At 41.4% G+C, this 17,781-nt stretch overlaps 1 pseudogene; it reads left to right on the top strand.

Annotated features, from left to right (window-relative positions):
* The first annotated feature begins 13,382 nt into the window (after positions 1-13,382).
* LOC111732703 lies at positions 13,383-13,501 on the top strand (annotated as a pseudogene).
* The last annotated feature ends 4,280 nt before the right edge of the window (positions 13,502-17,781 follow it).

The following is a 17,781-nucleotide window of genomic DNA, read 5'->3' as shown; positions in this document are numbered from 1 at the left end:
GAGAACACTAAAAACCTGGAGTTGAGCACTGAATTGTTATTCAAATATAAAAATATAGCAAAATAAATGTAGAATTTGTGGTTTCAGAGCAAGATAACAAGTGTTACAAACTATGACAAAGTAAAACAATAACCAATAAATATCAGGAGGCGGGGAAGGAAATTAGGTAACTGTGTGCTAATTTTCTCATATTTTAAGCAGGGTTTCAACCAGTAAAATACTTAAACATGAAGTTAAAAAAGAATAATGGATCTAGACAAAGTTTTTTCCTAATCTTTTTTCTTAATCAAAGACAGATCATTTAATAACTATAATCTAATAAAAATATTTTCTAAGGATGAGAAGTTCCTTCAGTTTCAGCTTCATATTTTTTTCTGTTAAATTCTCATGTAATGAAGTCTAGTAGCATTACATTTAATACTTCTTATCGTTATTATACATAATCTCTTTCTTTAAATTTCAGTTTTTCTCAGTCTCTTTGAGCCTTTCATTCTCTTTCTGTCTCTGACTCTGTCTCTCTCACCCTTCTCTTTTTCTTTTATATATACATGATAAACAAATGCTTGGGAACATGGTTTCCATATCTGAAAGATGACTATTTTTGAGTGGTAAAATATTTAGGGAAATTCTGCTTTCTTCTTTTTACTTCGCTGTTTATTTTATAAAGTTAATATGTATAATTTTTATAAAAACAAGTCATTTTGTAAAAGAAAAAATACAGGTTTCTACCATCTTGTGAATGTTTTAATTTTCTACCTAATAGATAAAGAACATAGAAGCTGGAAGATGCTAAGAGCCAGAGAACTTGAGGCATAAAAAAAAAAAGAGGAAGAAAATGATAACAGAAGCTTCATATCATCTTTATTTTTTAAAAAAATATTTTGCCTATGGTTTAAATGAAAGCAGCTGTCATCTAACTTTACTATATTATTTATTCTATTTGTTCTAGAAGATCTAGCCTCTTAGGGAGATGGTGCTCCTTTTCTCTTAATGGTACCAGATCCCTAATTCTGACTCTCTCAGATATTTTAATCCTCAAGATTTTCCGAGCTTGTCAGAGGAGGACTCGCCAATGCCTGCATATATTTGCAGATTAACAGCTTTCGCCATTAGCAAATTGGAAATTTTTTCCCTCATCCCTCTTATAGTGAGAGTCTATTTCTCTTAATAGTACTATGGTTCCCATTTTCGCATCTTCCTTATTAAAGCAGCCTATAAAGCATTTCTCCTTTTCTTGGCTGCTTCAACCTTCTGTTGAATTTCAAGAGTATTAAATGGATGGCTAATCTGAGAGAACAAAGCAAAGACTCTACCTTCAACTAATGGCAACACTGATCCTTAATACAGAAGCCAGACATTGGTAAGCGACAATGCATGTGTTATGTTTTGTGTTCTACTAAGTCATGGAGTTCTCATGAGGTCACAGAGTAGATACCTGGACAAATAATCTTGCCATGGTGGGTGAGATCAAGAGAGTCCATAGCTTCTGACTTGGGGATGTGAAATATGACCCAAATGTGACCCAAATATTCAACATAAACATTTTAGATCCACTAGGAATATACTAGACCTTGATAAGTAAAAGGAGGCAGACCAGATCCATCACATAATACTTTAGACCAGAGGGCGCTACTAAGAGAACCCCTACTATCCAATTCCTTTAGACTACTTGTTACTTGAATTCAATTAGTTGTACCGAGTAATTAAAAACGTCCCTCCCAATATTTTGCAAAATCTGTGGGTTCTCTTATGTCCAGTACCTAATGGCATCTAGTCACTACATTAAATAGCCTGTTAATAATAAGCAGCATTCCTATTTATAATTACAAAATGAATGTAAAGAGGCATTCTTGTTTAAGGAAGCGTCAGTATTTTTGCCATTAACAACAATTAACTTAGTTGAAAGAAAGAGCCACGTGCAGTCTGGATGTTTCAAGCATTTTCTATATAAATGATATATTATAAAATGATAATTCTAACACTAACATATATATTATATATATTATATAGGAGGACATTTTATATTTTAGGAGAGAATCGTTTTATGTGACAAACCCAACACCTTCATTTTAAAAGCCCAACTATCTGCTTGAAAAATATCAAAGCTTTCATTTAAGTTGCCATGGGGCAGAGTTATGTACAATTCAGAATCATTTGGAAAGATGGGGTTTGCACTCTGTATTTAACTTTCAAAACACAGTGAATAGATAGAATAAGCTCAATAACTGCACAAAGAGCTCAGGGTTTCTGGGATAAACACATGGGAATCAGGGTTGGTGTGAGTGGTAGAAAAAAGAAACTGAAAATTACAAAATTCAGTCACATTCAAAATTTTCTGCTACAATAATTCACTTTATGTAGAATTAATGTGGCTGATTGAACGTTTGTGCTGTAATTTACTTATAATTAACATTTTATGGTGAACAGATTTCACCATCTCCTTCATGCTGTGAACTCTAAGCCATAGGTCAAAAATAGAGATGAAACAGATAAGCACAAAATATTCGCACTGAAATATTAATGAGATTTTAATTTACTGCTTTAAAAACACATCTTTCATCAATGTCTGTATATAAAAATCGCCATTTGATTTTAATTTTTTTAATCACATTAAAAATATAATGAACTCTTCTAGCTGGCAGAAAAACACTAAAAAGTCTAAGGCACACAGGCAGTACGAGATAGGTGAAAGACCAGTCCCACTTCTCCAGGTGCCAGAAATATTGTCACATGAAGAGGCAGTGGTTGAATCCCATGTAGGCAAGAATCTATTCTCAGTTAAGCAGTATGGAGCCCTAAACGCCATGGAGTAGAGACAGAATATCCCCACTGTGCCCTATCCAAATTCTTGACCCACACAAGCATGAACATTGTTGTTTTACACCATTGCATTTTAGGGTGCTGCAACAATAGAAAACTGGAACATCCTAAGAGGCTATATAACATGCTACTACCATGCCTTTGACACTATCTCAGATAACTGTTACTTTTATTCTAGAGACAAAATCCTTATTCAACCAGGAATTATTTTACAGATCATATGAAGACGGTTCTTAGAAACAAACTCAGCAGACTTAATAAAACTGGTAGGAATTTTGAACCTGATAACAATCCGAAAAGAATAAATACCTCATGAGGATTTCATATCTGTTCTTTGAATTATTGAAAACAGTAATGGAACCATTAGACCTACTGAATTCAGCAGTTTCTCCAGAAATTTTACTCGGGTTAGTTGGCAATTACTGAGACACTCTCACGGCCAAATTTCTCAAAAGAGCCATTTACGCATCTCAGTTTCTTCACCTCTTATTCATTCCTCAATCCACTCAAAGCTTCACAATTATTGTTTCCTTTACCAAGTTTGAATGTCATCCCCTCCCTTGCCAAAAAAAAGGGGAGGTTGTAGCTAAGGAAGTGGACTGAAAAGTGACTATAAACACACATGAAAAAATGTAACTGGTTTGCATAAGTAACCATCCTATCCTTTTAGTCACAAATCTTCTATAATGTTATGCAAATATTCAAGATTTTTCCATCATTTATGAAAACAGCGTTAGGAGAGCTAGGATATTAGAGCATCAGGCAGTTAAAAAAAAAAAAAAACTGCTATAGAAAACTAACCTGGGTCTTGATTTATCTTTGCCAAGGTCAGACCAAATGAGAATTAGACATTTTATGCCAAGAACATGCTACTTATTATTTTTTTAATGATTTATGAATGGGTGCTTACCATTAGAAATTCTGACTTGACTGTCTTTTTTAAACCATTATGGCATTGTTTGGTGCCCATCGCAGATGGGGCAGCTCATAACATTAGAGCATGGCCTCCTGATAGGAAACAAGATCCACACAGCCTGGCTTTCGTAACAGTTAACATTTGCTTTTGGAACAAAGGTGAATGTGTTAGTCCATAAAAATAGCACCTCTGATCTAAGAGGTCCAAACACTTCCCAGAAACTTTGCCCTTGTATTCGTAGAAGAGAATTTCTTGGGAAAAGATAATTCTTCCAATTCATTCGTGCATGAAAGGAACATGCAAACTAATAGGTAGAAAATACAGACCCAGGTGGCTAGGTAAACAGAACATACATGAAGGTTCTACACACTTGTTTTTCCCACTCCATATTTGTTTTTATTGTCCATATCAACTCAACAAGGCTTCCCAGAAAGAAAGCTGACACTGAAGAGAGATCTAGGATGTCCATAAAGAAGTCTGTAAAACTCACAATTCAATGAAGACATTTCTTTTCCTTTAACTTTCTAACAAGCTCCAACCCATTCAAAGGACTTATTATAATTTCAAATGAAAAGCTGAATACTATGAGCATTGTAAATCAGCTGTAAACAGCTTTTAAAATTGTGTCAAGAGAAAATACACATGTAATTTTCTTCTTTTTTTAATAGTGCAATTTTTTTGCCCTTAAAGTCTTGTTTGTTAAGCAGGTACCAATTCATGTTTACAGTAAGTAACGGGAAGTAACGGGTTCCCAGTGTTACTTCCGCTTGAGGCACATACAATACCACCCAGGTGGTGGGGTCCCCATCACAAACGACAACGCGTTGCTTTTATATTCTTCGTACTTCTTAGAAACTGAAATAGGAGCATCACTTACCTGGGAAAGATGGCTAGTCAGACTTCTCCAGTCCCGAAAACCACATTTTCTGCCTTTGAATGGTCCAGAGAAGATCGGGGTGTTAGAGGCGTTCTCCCTCCAGTGAGGGAGTGGGAAGATGGTGTTCTTTCCAAGAATTGAGAGCCTTTCACCTCTTTTCTAGGATGTGCCACAGCTTTCCATTTGTTCATTTCCCTGAGACTGTGGCAGGGTCATGAAATAGGGACACTTTATAGTTGTTCCTTATTTCTCTTTTGGAATCCCTGGAAGAAAAGAAAAAAAAAAAAGAGCTTTCTCAATTTTCCAAGTTCTTAAAGTAGTTAGAGTCTGGAACTAATTTCCAAATTAAGGAGATTCCTTCCTTTCTTCTTTACCTTCTGCAGCATAGGAAGGTCTGTGTGGTAATACAGATCACCTTCCATACAACACAAAGCAAATAGATAAAGTCAAACCAAAGTGTCACAGGGGCTACCGTCTCTAGAAAACATCCACAATTGATCTCCTTGGAAAAAGCTACTTTCTTGACACAGGTCACTTACCACTAGAGACTGTGAAACCATGGGACAATATATTCTGATAGAAAAAACTGCAGTTAGCAATGGTAGAAAGCAGGTGCCACTCAAAAATCACAATCTTTCATCTCTTCTGTTTAGGTTCTAAAAGTAGCTGACTCGACATCAAAATGAAAATTACAACCTCAAAATGAATGAAGAGTTGCTCCGAGGCCTGGAGAATGGAATCCAGATGTCATTCTACCTTCTATCTGGATGGAAAGATTGAATCAAGCTGCATTTGATTATTTATTTAACAAAGAATTACTAAGCATCAACTACTGAAAACCATATGCACACGCTTTAAATACTGATCGTTCTCCGCCTACCTCCCCTTTAAGTTTCGTAATTACCTTTCAGGCAAAAATACTTGAATGGTGAGAGGGTTGCCCCGTAAGTTCAGCATGGTGTCATGAAAAAACCCTGGACCCTAGGATCAGACTAGAGATGACATTCAGGAGGAAGGGAATCTACTGATTGCTTTAGGTTAAAGACGGAGGGGGAACTACCACGTGTGGAGGGTAGCTGAACCTTGTGTGTCTGAGTAGACTGGAAGACCCACCCCTCTCCCTTTTCCTGCACCCTCCCTCCACAACTTATATAGTCCTCTTCCAATTTTGGAGGATTTTCATTGAGGCAACTGACAGTTTCCTTCCATGGGGTAGCAGCTCCCTTATAATCAGCCTAGTGGGTCAAGAGGTAATGATGAGAGACCTCATGGGAGTGGGAATCCTGGGTCCCAGAGATGCGGACAATGAGGTCTGATCTCTCCTTTCATGGACTGACCCCTACCAGTGGCAGTCCTGAAGCACTTGGCTTTAACTGCACTGTGGGAGCTGGAGAGTTTCCTTCCATGTGGATCTGCTGCTTATTAGGTGAATTACCTTGGACAAGTTACTTAACCTCTCTGAACCTCACTCAGTCACCTATGAGAGTAATACCTGCATCATGGTGATGCCTAAATGAGATAAAGCACAGAAAGTTCTTAGCACACAGCCTAGCTCAGAAAATACATGTTAGTCTGGCTGTAGTTTCCTTCCATCCCAGCTCCTTCTGGGAAGACTGTGACATTAATTGAAGAATGGGGCGCTTAAGCTCAATTGTTTAAAGGGTTTTTCTGAGTATCTGGAGATTCAAGATGGCGTAGAAGGTAGTGGCCGTGCATATCTCCTCTAGCAACCACACAAAAATTATAACAAAACTACAGAGCAACCAGTACACAGAGTCACCAGAGGTATGGCTGAATAGAAGCCCTACAACTAGGTCACTTTGAACAACAGGTCACATCAAAACAGTAGGAGGGGCGGAGACCCAAAACAGCCGGTCTTACAACGGTGTGTGGTGATGGAGAATTGGGAGGGCTATCTTGGCTGCTGAGCCACCTCCCTCACTGAGGAGCGAGGGGTCCAGGCCGCACACTGGGCTCCCCAGCCCTGAGTTCCAGGGCTGGGAAGAGAAGTTCCCACAACCTTTGGCTGTGAAAACCAGCGGAGGTTGCGGCTGAGATGGAGGACTGCGGGAAGTGGAGTCTTAAAGGGCCCATGCCTGACCTTACTAGCTGATGACTCACTCACTGAGCTCCAGTGCCAGGGCAGCTTCTAGAGGGGACATATGGAAAGGCGCTGAGCTATGGGCTTCAGAGTGAGGGCTGGAGGAGCAGCTGGCTCCTGCACAGAGGTGCAGGCAGAAACCATTGTTCCTTTGTTGAGCCTTCTCCCCTCCCAGCTTGCAGACACAGGTGCCATTATTCTAGGTAACACAGGTCACTCTACCCAGGGGATTCCCTGAGACTCCGCCCCTCCCAACTTGTGGGCTCACTCAAGCCACTTCCAGTGATTTATTCCATGCAAATGGGCTGTCTTGGCTCCTGCTGCAAACTTTCATAAAATCTCTCAAAGGCTCACAAAACCCAGAGAAGCAGCATCTAGCCTCGATGTGCCTTGGACCTCTTGCTGAGCGGCCCCAAGCCCTACACCTGGGGCAGCCAGCCTCGGTTTCTGACTTAGCCCTTCAAGGCACCTATAAGCATGGGTGGCAGCCATATGTGGATTGCTTGGTGACTCTTACCAGGTGACCCCGGAGGTGCATAGGCAGCAGCTGAACTTGGCCTGTAGCTGGACCCCTCCCAGGTCTGTGCCAAGGGGCTCCACAGCACACCTACCACATAAAGCCACTCTAGTAATACTGGGAGACTTAAGTGCCCTAATACATAGAAACAGACACAGGGAGGCAGCCAAAATGGGGAGACAAAGAAGCATGTCTCACATGAAAGAACAGAACAAAGCTCCAGAAAAAGAATTCACCGAAATGGAGACAAGCAGTCTACCAGATGCAGAGTTTAAAACACTGGTTATAAGGATGCTCAAAGAACTTAGGGGAAGAGTAGATGAACTCAGTGAGAACTTTAACAAAGAAAAAAATAAAACATAAAAATAGCGATGGAAAATGTAATAGGGAGCCAGTCAGAAATGAAGAATATAATATCTGAGATGAAGAGTACATTAAAGGGAATCAACAGAGTGGATGAAATGAAGGATCGAATCAGTAACAGAGAGGATGGGGTAGCAGAGGACACCCAATCAGACCAGCAACAAGAAAAAAGAAGTCAAAAAAGACAATAGTTTAAGGAGCCTCTGGGACAAAGTCAAGCATAACAACATTCTCATCATTGGTGTACTGGAGCGAGCAAGGGACTGAAAATCTGTTTGAAGAAATAATGACGAAAAACTTCCCTGACCTGGTGAGAGAAATAGACATACAAGCCCAGGAAGTTCAGAGAGTCCAAAATGAACCCAAAGAGGCCCACACCAAGACACATCAAGGATTAAAGACAGAGAATCTTAAAAGCAGGAGAAAGGCAATTAGTTACATACAAGGGAGCTCCCATAAGACTGTCAGCTGATTTCTCAATAGAAACTTTACAAGCTCGAAGGGCTCGGCACAAAGTATTCAAAGCGATGAAAACCCAGGACCTACAACCAAGATTACCTTACCCAGCAGTTACCACTCAGAATCGAAAGATGGATAAAGAGCTTCCCAGACAAGAAAAAGCTAAAGGAGTTCATACCACCAAGCCAGTATTACAGGAAATGTTGGAGGGACTTATTTAAGAAAAAAATATGCACAAGGATCTTTCCTATTACCCTTTTATACCACATTCTCATTCTCTACTTAATACTTGGCAACTATTAAGATGTTCTCCATTTCTATAACTTTGTCAATTCAAGAATGTTATGTAGATAAAATCATATAGTATGTAAGCTTTTGGGATTGGGTTTTTTTTCACTCAGCATAATTCTCTGATGATTGGTTCAGGATGTTTAATCAGTAGTTTGTTCCTTTTTAATGCTGGATAGAACTTCGTGGGATGGATGTACCATACTTGTTTAAACATTCGCCCACTGAAGGATATCTGGGTTGTTTCCAGTTTTTTGCTATTACAAATAAAATTGTTATAGACATTCATGTATAACATTTTAGTGTAACCTGTTTCCTTTTTCTGGTATGTACTCCAGGAGTACAACTAACTGAGTTGTATAACTGCATGTTTAGTTTTAATTTTTTAAGAAACTCCCAAACTGTTTTCTAGAGCAGTTGCATCATTTTACATTTCTATCAGCAATGTATGAATGATTGGATTTCTCTGCATCCTTGCCAGTATTTGGTGTTGTCTCTATTTTTTTTTTTCAATCTAATAGTTTATTATGTTACTCTTCTTTAGCCTATTATTACAGTGGATTATATTGTTTGATTTTTGATTATTTAACCAGCTTTGCATTTCTGGAATAAAACCCTGCTTGGTCATGGTATATAATTGTTTATATATTGCTGAATTGTATTTGCTAATGTTAAATTTTTTTGCGTCTATGTTGATGAGGGATTGGTCTATAGCTTTTCTTTTTTTTTTCTTTTTTTGGTACTGTTAGTCTGGTCTTGATATCAGGATAATATTAATTTCATAAAATGATTTAGGAAGTATTGCCTCTTTTTCTTCCTTCTAGATGAAATCGTGTAGAATTGGTGTCAATTCTTTAAACATTTGATGGAATTCTCCAGTGAAAGCATGGGGCCAAAGACTGTTTTCTCCAAATCTCTTTCCAGCTCTTTCTATAACTGTACAGGGTCTATTGTCTATAATAAATTCTTCATTCCATAACACTCTTAGTCTCTGCTTTCCTGAGTAAACCCTGACTGATACTTTAACTCATTGGCTATTAAACTGAAATAATAGTAGTTAATATTTGCTGAGCACTTAAAACATGCCAGGTACCTGCCATACACTTTACATGTGTTATTTCATAGGAGCAAACCCATAAGGAAGGTTATCTTGTCACCCCAATTTTACAGAAAAGGAAATTAAAGTACTGAGAAGTTAAGTAAGGATCAGAGGCAGGATAGAAAACAAACTCTTAGCCATACTGCTCTACTAAAGTTCTCTTGAGATCTAATTTCTTTTTCAGAAGACCAGGGCATATGGAGCTGATAGAAAGCATATATCTGAGTCTGAGTAGCATCCGTGGCTTTTCATTGTGTTTGCTTTCTCTTTACATACACATCTTTGCCTTGTTTTCTCTTTTCTCTGCCCACTGAGGATTTTTGCCCCAGACTTCTCCATCTAAATGCCCCCTTACTTCCATATTGAGTTTTATATAGTGGGAAAGTAAGCCATGCCAACTAATGGGTCTCCTTCCAGATTCATTGCCCCTACGTAAGTAAAACACAGGCAGAAGGACAAGGACAAACACTGGTTGGGGAGGTGGCAGGATGGGCCTTGCAGCATGCTAAAGAGAAGGCATGTCCATTAGAATGAGAGCAAGTGGGGACATGTTGGGGCCAGCAAACATAGACATTAAAAAACAGAATAAAATGGTACAGTTACTCTGAGAAATCATCTCTCTTGTTCTGTTTTTGTTTTGCTCATTTTGGGATCAGTCCATTTATTTATTAAAATGTCTACTATGCCTTAAGAAACAGTATGAATGCATTAAAATAAAGAATACTTTGGATGCAGAAATGAACATTTAATAAGATGCAGCCCAGATCCATTCACATTCTGTCTCTCTGTGTCACTCTCTCTCTCTGTCCCTCTCTCCCTGTCTCTGTCTCTCTGTCTCTCTCTGCGTGTGTGTGTGTGTGTGTGTGTGTGTGTGTGTGTGTGTGTGTGTGTGTGTGTGTGTGTGTGTGTCTTTCCTCTGAGTGCCTTTGCTTGGTAAAACCCATCAAACATCAGTGGGAATTATTACTAATTTTTTTTGAACAGCCCTGAAGAATTAAAGAGAGAGAGTAAGAGAGAAAAGAATAAGAGGAAGAGAGAAAGAGAGAGGTTAAGCTCAAAGGCAGAGAGAGCGAAATGGACCAGATTATACAAAATTAAAAAGCAAATACGAGCAGACAATTTGTGCCGAGTGATTGCAAGCAATTACAGTCCGGCTTTTCTGGAGGGAAGATGGGGGAAGGGGGTTATTTCAGCTTAAAAGGAGACTTTATTCATCCCTGATCAGCTTCTCCTACCATTCTCCCTTTTATTCTTGGATATCAAGTTAAAAAAAAAAAAAAAATCCGAGTTCAGATGTTCCATGTCTACCCCTGCGAATCCACCCCTGGACAGACAGTGAGAATTTAAGCTTCCAATCGGTGCTTTCTATAGCCCTGAAAACCAATTTGTTCATAAAGAATAAAATAAGGAGGGGGAGGGGGGAAACACAACAAGAGCATGTGTTTCTTTTAGAGGAGAGCTTCAATTTTACTATAATTGTCTAAAGACGAGGCTGCTTTGATCTGAAGAATTATTATTGTGCCTCAAATGCCGGCTGCTAATGTCACAGCTGTGCTGGGGCCAGTCACGCCAAGGGGCTTAGGGGCCAACTTAGTCCCTGACCTGCCTCTGGGTCCCTCTCTCCTTAGCTTTCCTTTGTCCACATGGGAAAGTTTGCTTTCTTGGTACCCTGCTTGGCCATCAAAGTCCACTGTTCTGTTGGTTTAACTCAGGTTCCCTGGAAAGTGGGCACGTAAGGGCAGGGACATACCAGGGGGACGCCGAGGTTGGGCAGGAGTGGGAGCTGTCACCTTCACGGTGGCAGGCAGGGCGGACGTGAACGTGCCCAAGGGGGCTGGCATGTTCACTAGTCAGGGTACCCGGCTGCTCTTGATCTCTCGGCGCAGGCAACGGCAGGGCAGAGGGGGTTCCAGGCTTGTGAGAAACACAGAGAACCAGTCACCACATTTCTGATTTCAATTCTCTGAGTTAATGGTTATTTTCCCTCTCTCCAGCTTATGCTGCACCAAAGCAAAGGGCAGCTCAAGAAGCAGAATTAAACAACTTTCTTTCAAAAGAAGAAGGGCTAAAAACTATAGTGAGGGTACGAGAACTGAGCCACGGTCAGCGCTGCTGTTTTCTTTCTTGCAGCATAGGGACAGAACCAGAGGGCCTCTCTCCCATGTCACTCCCCTGAGGGCCGGGCAGGATGGGCTGAGGGCTGCTAGAACTGGCCCGGCCAACTCTCGCCTCGCTTCCTCCCATCACAGAAGTTGCCTTGCCTGTTTCTGTCAGGCGCCTCTGAAGTTTCACTGGAGACTGTAACCCTAGTGGGGTCTTCTTTCTGTTCCTTCTCTGGCTCCCTGTTGCCAACAGCATCCTCCAGACTCCCTAGCTTGGCATTCAAGGCTCTACAGATAAGTCGTCCATGTACCTTACTGCAGCTACAACCTCGCTCAGTCTTGCCACCCCCAGGGGATGAGCTGACTGCTGCTCCAAAATGCTCCAGTGGATTCTTGCCTCTGGGTCTGTGTTTATGCCTCTCCCCTTCCTGTAGTACAACCTCATCCTTCTCTCCCTTTCTCCTTTTTCAGCTCCATTTCAGCCCAAGATGCAGATGAGATGGATAAGAAAATTACTCCAACTGTCCTGTGAAACAAAGTTTCTGAGACAGAGCCACCTAAATGGCCTGAATTACAGTCTGAGGCCATGACAATAAAAACAGGACAGACTGGGAGGAACAGACCCCACTCTTGGCCCCCCGTGTTTCTCAAACTGAAAGAATGCGCAGAGCTCTTTAGAAGAAAATGTAGTAAAACACAAGAATGTTCATAAACCCTCGAGGTCTAAAGATTCTAGTTTGAAACACACTGCCTTGAGAAACAAACAAAAACCCAGCAACACGAAAATATAAACATAATTGTAGCACTACAAAACATTAGGTTCAACATCCCCACAAAAACCATTCTTTCTAACCTGACTTTTCCTGGTCAGGAAAAAAAATATATCTAGAAGACTTTTATTAGCTGTGCGAGTGTGGGCCAGATACTTAACTTCTCTGTGTCCATTTCTTCAGCTATAAAAGGAAGCAAAATAAAAACATCTACCTCAAAGTGTTATTGGAGGGATAAAATGAGGTAATATACATGTACACAAAGTGCTCAGATGATCCCTGACACATTGTTCTTGACCAGTGGCAGCATTTATCAAACTAATCCCTCTAGGTACTGTACTTGTCTTGTTACTAGAAAACTCAGTGACTGAACACTGAATTCTTCTTTCCCTCTTCGGCTCCAGGAGGTCTGATATTCTGGGGTTTCCAGGGAGTGGGAGGGAGGACGCTCAGGAGGCTGAGTTGCAACCGTAGGAAGTACTAAGACAGGAAGCGTATATCAAAATATGAGCTTTGAACTGTTTTTTGGGGGTGGGGGGGTGACATGGGTAGGGCCTGACAGGTACAGAACACTTAACCAGAGGCCCTAAGAATGGGACAAAGGGAGGCAGGCGTCACTGCAGAGCTTAGAGAGGAAGACCTAGTTAAAGAGAATAGAGAAGATTCCGGTTGATGGGGCATGATCTTTGTATCTCAGTAAGTCATGACAGGAAACAGCAGGAGTCAGGCAAGGAGGAAGACCTACAGGCTCACGGAAGTCTAGACAACAACCTTGGAGCAAATTTAAGAGTAAGCACGACAGCTCCAGGACAACATCTGTCTGACTTTGGAAGCTACTTCCATTAACTACCTGGTACCTTCAGGTGCTGGGAGAGACAAAAGAACACCTATGCAGATCTCTAGGTCCTGGAGCTCCTGCTCTCCTTCCTTATAGGGAAATAGGCTCCAACAGAAGCGGAGAAAAATTTGTAAAAAATGAGCAAAATTTAGGTAGTAGGGAAATATTCATGGGGAAGTGTACTGATGCCTGCAACTTACTTTGCAATACAATTTTTAAAAATGAATTGATAGTCTATAGCCATGCCACCCTGAACATGCCCAATCTCATCTGATCTCAGAAGCTAAGCAGGGTCGGGCCTGGTTAGTACTTGGATGGGAGACGACCTAGGAAGACCAGGTGCTGAAGCGTTTAAAAAAATATGAATTGATGGATGGGTAGAGGGACAAAGAGATGGACAAACTGTGATAAAGTGTGTTCCAATGCTAACAGCTAAATGTAGGCTGTGAGTATATGAGTGTTCACTGTAAACGTTTTTTCAATTTTACTTTGTATTTGCAAATTTTCATAATAAAAAAAAGGGGGGGGCGGGAATTAGGTAACAGTAATCAACTCATGTCCTTATAGGCCCAAGACAAATACCAAAAGAGTGGCTGGCAGAATGATGAAAGGGTAGATTTTCTTCAACTATCCCCCTTTGCCATTTAGCGCTTTACTGCTGTTCACACGTCTTCTCAGCCCTGGACAACCTGCTAAGAATGCTGCTTGTAAAGATTTAAGTTATGAGACTATCCTATATAATCTGTATTTTATCAGATCTTTCCTGATGAGTGACACAAGTCTTTAACTTTCAAAGAATTAAATCTTCAGAAGTGGAATGTAGAACTTTAGGTGGTATATCAGTTGAGATTACATTCAGTTGCAAGTGTCAGACAGGCCAGAACAACTGTGACTTCAACAAGATGAAAGTTCAGTTTGTGCTCATGTAAACAAAGTCCAAATGGAAGTGGCTCAATACTCTGCATCTCAAACATCTCAAGAACCCTGGTCCTTTCCCGCTCACTGCTCCAACATCCCTAAGGGATGGTCCCTCTTTTCATGGTCCAAGATGGCTGCAACTATATTCCAAGCAGCAGGATGGAAGGAACAAAGAAGAAGGGGCACAAGAGTATGTGCAACCTGTCTCTTAAGGAAGGTTCCTGAAAATTGACTTGCAAACTTAGTCACATGTTCACATTTAGCTGCAAAGGAGACTGGGAAATGTAGTTCTTACACTCAGCAGCATTATGCCCAGAAGAGAAATTGCATTACTATGAAAGAAGTGAAAAAGGACTTGGGTGGACAACTAATGGTCTCTCTCAAAGCTGAGGAGAATGTCTCCTTAGCATGCTCCAATCACGAATCCAGTTTTCTACTTAGTCTGCCTTCCTATAGGGTTGGCTATGACCTTATTCATTGGCCTCCATATGAGTGGTCTCCTTTCTGGCCTGATCACAGCGTGAGGAGGAGAAGGAAATAAGAGGCCGCTGTTCAAGTGCATGGGGGTGCAGAGCAGCGCTCCACTCTCCTCCACCACCCAGCTTCTCGACCTCCGTTAGATAACCAAAACCATGAAAAGCACAGAGGCTGCGCAAGAGCAGAGGGACTCTAACCATGTGATCTCACCTGGAGGGGACAACAAGCAACAAAAGCCAGGAATGGACTTCAGGGAGGCAGTAGAACACGGGGCCAAGAAAGATCAGCCAAGGATTCTTGCGTGATTGGAGGTTCTAGAAGAAGGCTGGACGTGGGCATGGGGAGGAGTGGGGAGGTGTCCAGGTTGGTGTGGATCACCTGTATGCATACAGTGGTCTCAGATCTATTCCAAGTTTTAGAATGAGTTCTCAAAACTCTGGAAGGATTTTAAGTTAATCTAGTGTCATGATCTTCTTGATCAGAGGTTCTCAAATTTGACTGCCCACTGAAATCACTTGGGTCTTTTGAAAACATGCTAATGCCTAGTCCCAAACTCTAAGATTCTGATTTTATTAGTCTAGGGTAAGGCCTGGCCATTAGTATTTTTCCAACCTCCTAACAAGACTCTAATATGCAGCAAAGTTGGAGAATCACTAAGGCAGTGAGCCTCAAACTTAATGTGCTTATCCATCACCTTGGGATTATGTAAAAATGCAGATTCTTACTCACTGGGTCCAGGATGGGGCCCAAAACTGCATTTTATTAAGTTCCTAGGTGATGCTGATGCTGTCCATCTTTGAGGCACACTTGACCTTGAGTAGAAAATTTGACTCTTTCATTTTTCCTACAGACAACATGCACTTTTGCTGCCTCCATGGGGCTTTAATGCATTGTCTACTTGTCGAAGCCCGTCTAGAGGCCAGAGGTCTGGCCCTGTAATGAAACCCTCCCTGAAAGGACTCCAGGCCTGCACTTTGCTGCTTCATCTGCATCTGCCCTTACGTTTAGCTTGTCGTCCACTGAGTTGATGATCTAGAACGGCCCACGCTGGACATAGCAGAGAGCAGGCTGCTGGTGCTCAATATAGCTCTTATTAATAATTAATGCTTAGTGCTAATGAGTAACCAACGACGAACAGCAAGCATGACATCGAGAAAACAGTGATAGACCTACATGGTACGATCCCCTCGGCTCCACCCTCCCCTCACCAAATTATAGTTCTAAATGAGCTTCCAGAATCTTGTTTTGACAGGTACAACCTCATACGCATTCACTTAATAAGACAGCTCTATGGAGTGAAATTCCACTTTCAATGGATGTATTTTCAGTGTGGTATACAGGAAATTAAATGAGAAAGTGTCATTAACATGGAGGTTGAGCTTAATTCCCTACACAAGGTGCTGACAAACTGAGATTGTTTATCTATTTCTCATCATGGCTATGTGTCCCTATGGGATCCAGTGAATTTCTTGGAATTCCAAGTCCTTCACCCCTTTTTTGAATTAACATCTACTTGTAGCTTCAAATTTCATCCTCAAAGATACATTCTCAGAAGCCAAAGAAGCTAACGGGAGCACATCGCTATGGAGAATGTAATTCCACAGTGTGGTTTGCCATTGCTAAGGACGGGTACCCGGGGCTGATTCAGAGCATAAAATTTTTTTGTACGTAGTTTCTTTATATATCTCTTCTTAGAGGAAGTAATGTAGCACTTAACGTCTAATGACATCTATTAAGGAATTCATTAAAGAAAAACTGATAACAAGATATGTTATCATAGTCAACAATTAACTGTACCATGTAGAATCTTGATTGCTCTTAGGACGTGTAACTGGCACAGCTGTTGGAGCTGTTCTTACACAGTCAAGAGCAGCAGTTTGAGGTGCATCTTTCTGAGGGCTGATTTTGACCACTGGGCAACCTGCAAGTCCAAATCACAGTCAGAGAAATGGGCCAGGGTCAGCTATTTTTAGCCTACTTTTCTTACATGTGGGCAAGAGAGACCTCCATTTGAAGACTCTCTCAACCCCATTTGTCTTCAGGCCTACCCTTTACTGCAGGTCCAACTGATTTAGATGTTAGTGGTGGAAAGAGATCTCAGGGGATCCTTTATAGGTTCTGATACCCTTGGGGACTAGGTTGGAGGGAACTATAGGAAAAGCATTTTACTAGCAACTTCCCTTGATAGGAGCCCACATAAGGGACACTCAAGTGGCTCTATTCTCCTGGGTGGAGAAGGGGAAAGTTAAGGAATTGCCTGAATCTCTACCATTAGTCTTAGCCTGGGAAAGACCCTGAAGCAAGCTGAGACATCTGAGCAGCGTATCTAAGATTTTAAGCGTGGGAGCTAGCCCGCTTCATGGTGATAAATGACTGACTCATCTTTTAACTCTGACAATGAACAATGTGATGCCCAATGGGTCCAGTGGCCTGAGCATTTCAGAGCCTCCTCCTGCCTCTCCATATGCTCATGTCTGAGGATGGTGCAGACACTCACCTGCCTGGTAGTCTTTTGGTTTAATTTAAAGACCTACCGAATGCTAGACCCAAAAGAGATTTAAACCAGTTTTTTAACACAACTTCCGTACTTCATAGATGAGGAAACATCCAGAGAGGATTACCCACAGCCACCTGGGACAGGAGCCCAGGTTTTCTGACTCCTAGTTCAGGGTTCTGTTTTGAAAATCTCTAAATATTGGCAAATCTAAAGACTCAAAGAAATAGCTCTTGGGTTATCTTGTTTCTGGCACGACGTGAAGTCACATTTAGCTGGCTTGTAGGCTGTTGTCTATGCTGTAGATACTGATGGAGACACAAAACTTCTAGTTTGCTGCCAGAGGCTCTACCACATGGAAAGGGCACACTTTCTACTTCTGCCAGCAATGCCAGAAACAGCAAACTGAGTTTCGAACAGATCATAATTGTCTGAGTCAGGAGGATGTTCTGAAAATAAGGGGTGTACTGATTATTTTATTTGCCCCTCCGGACCACCTCCCATCCTCCATTCCTTCTCCACCCTGCTGTGTCCCAGGAGACTGACCTCACCAGACTGCATCACCTGGATTCCCATTTCCCCCAGCTCACAGTGGGTGGGCCAACAGGAAGGCCCAGAAGGAGGCCAGAGGTCAGGTAATTGGTTATTCTGGCTCCCTCTCTGCCTTACCATAGGTAAAGTGACACAGCCACTGCCAAAACCATGGCAAGGCAGAAAGGGAGCCAGCTCCCTCACAGCCCCA

Source organism: Pteropus vampyrus, unplaced genomic scaffold (assembly GCF_000151845.1).
Source record: "Pteropus vampyrus isolate Shadow unplaced genomic scaffold, Pvam_2.0 Scaffold483, whole genome shotgun sequence".
Classification (NCBI taxonomy): domain Eukaryota; kingdom Metazoa; phylum Chordata; class Mammalia; order Chiroptera; family Pteropodidae; genus Pteropus; species Pteropus vampyrus.
Note: the sequence above shows the minus strand (reverse complement) of the source record. Positions and strands in the feature narration are given on the sequence as shown.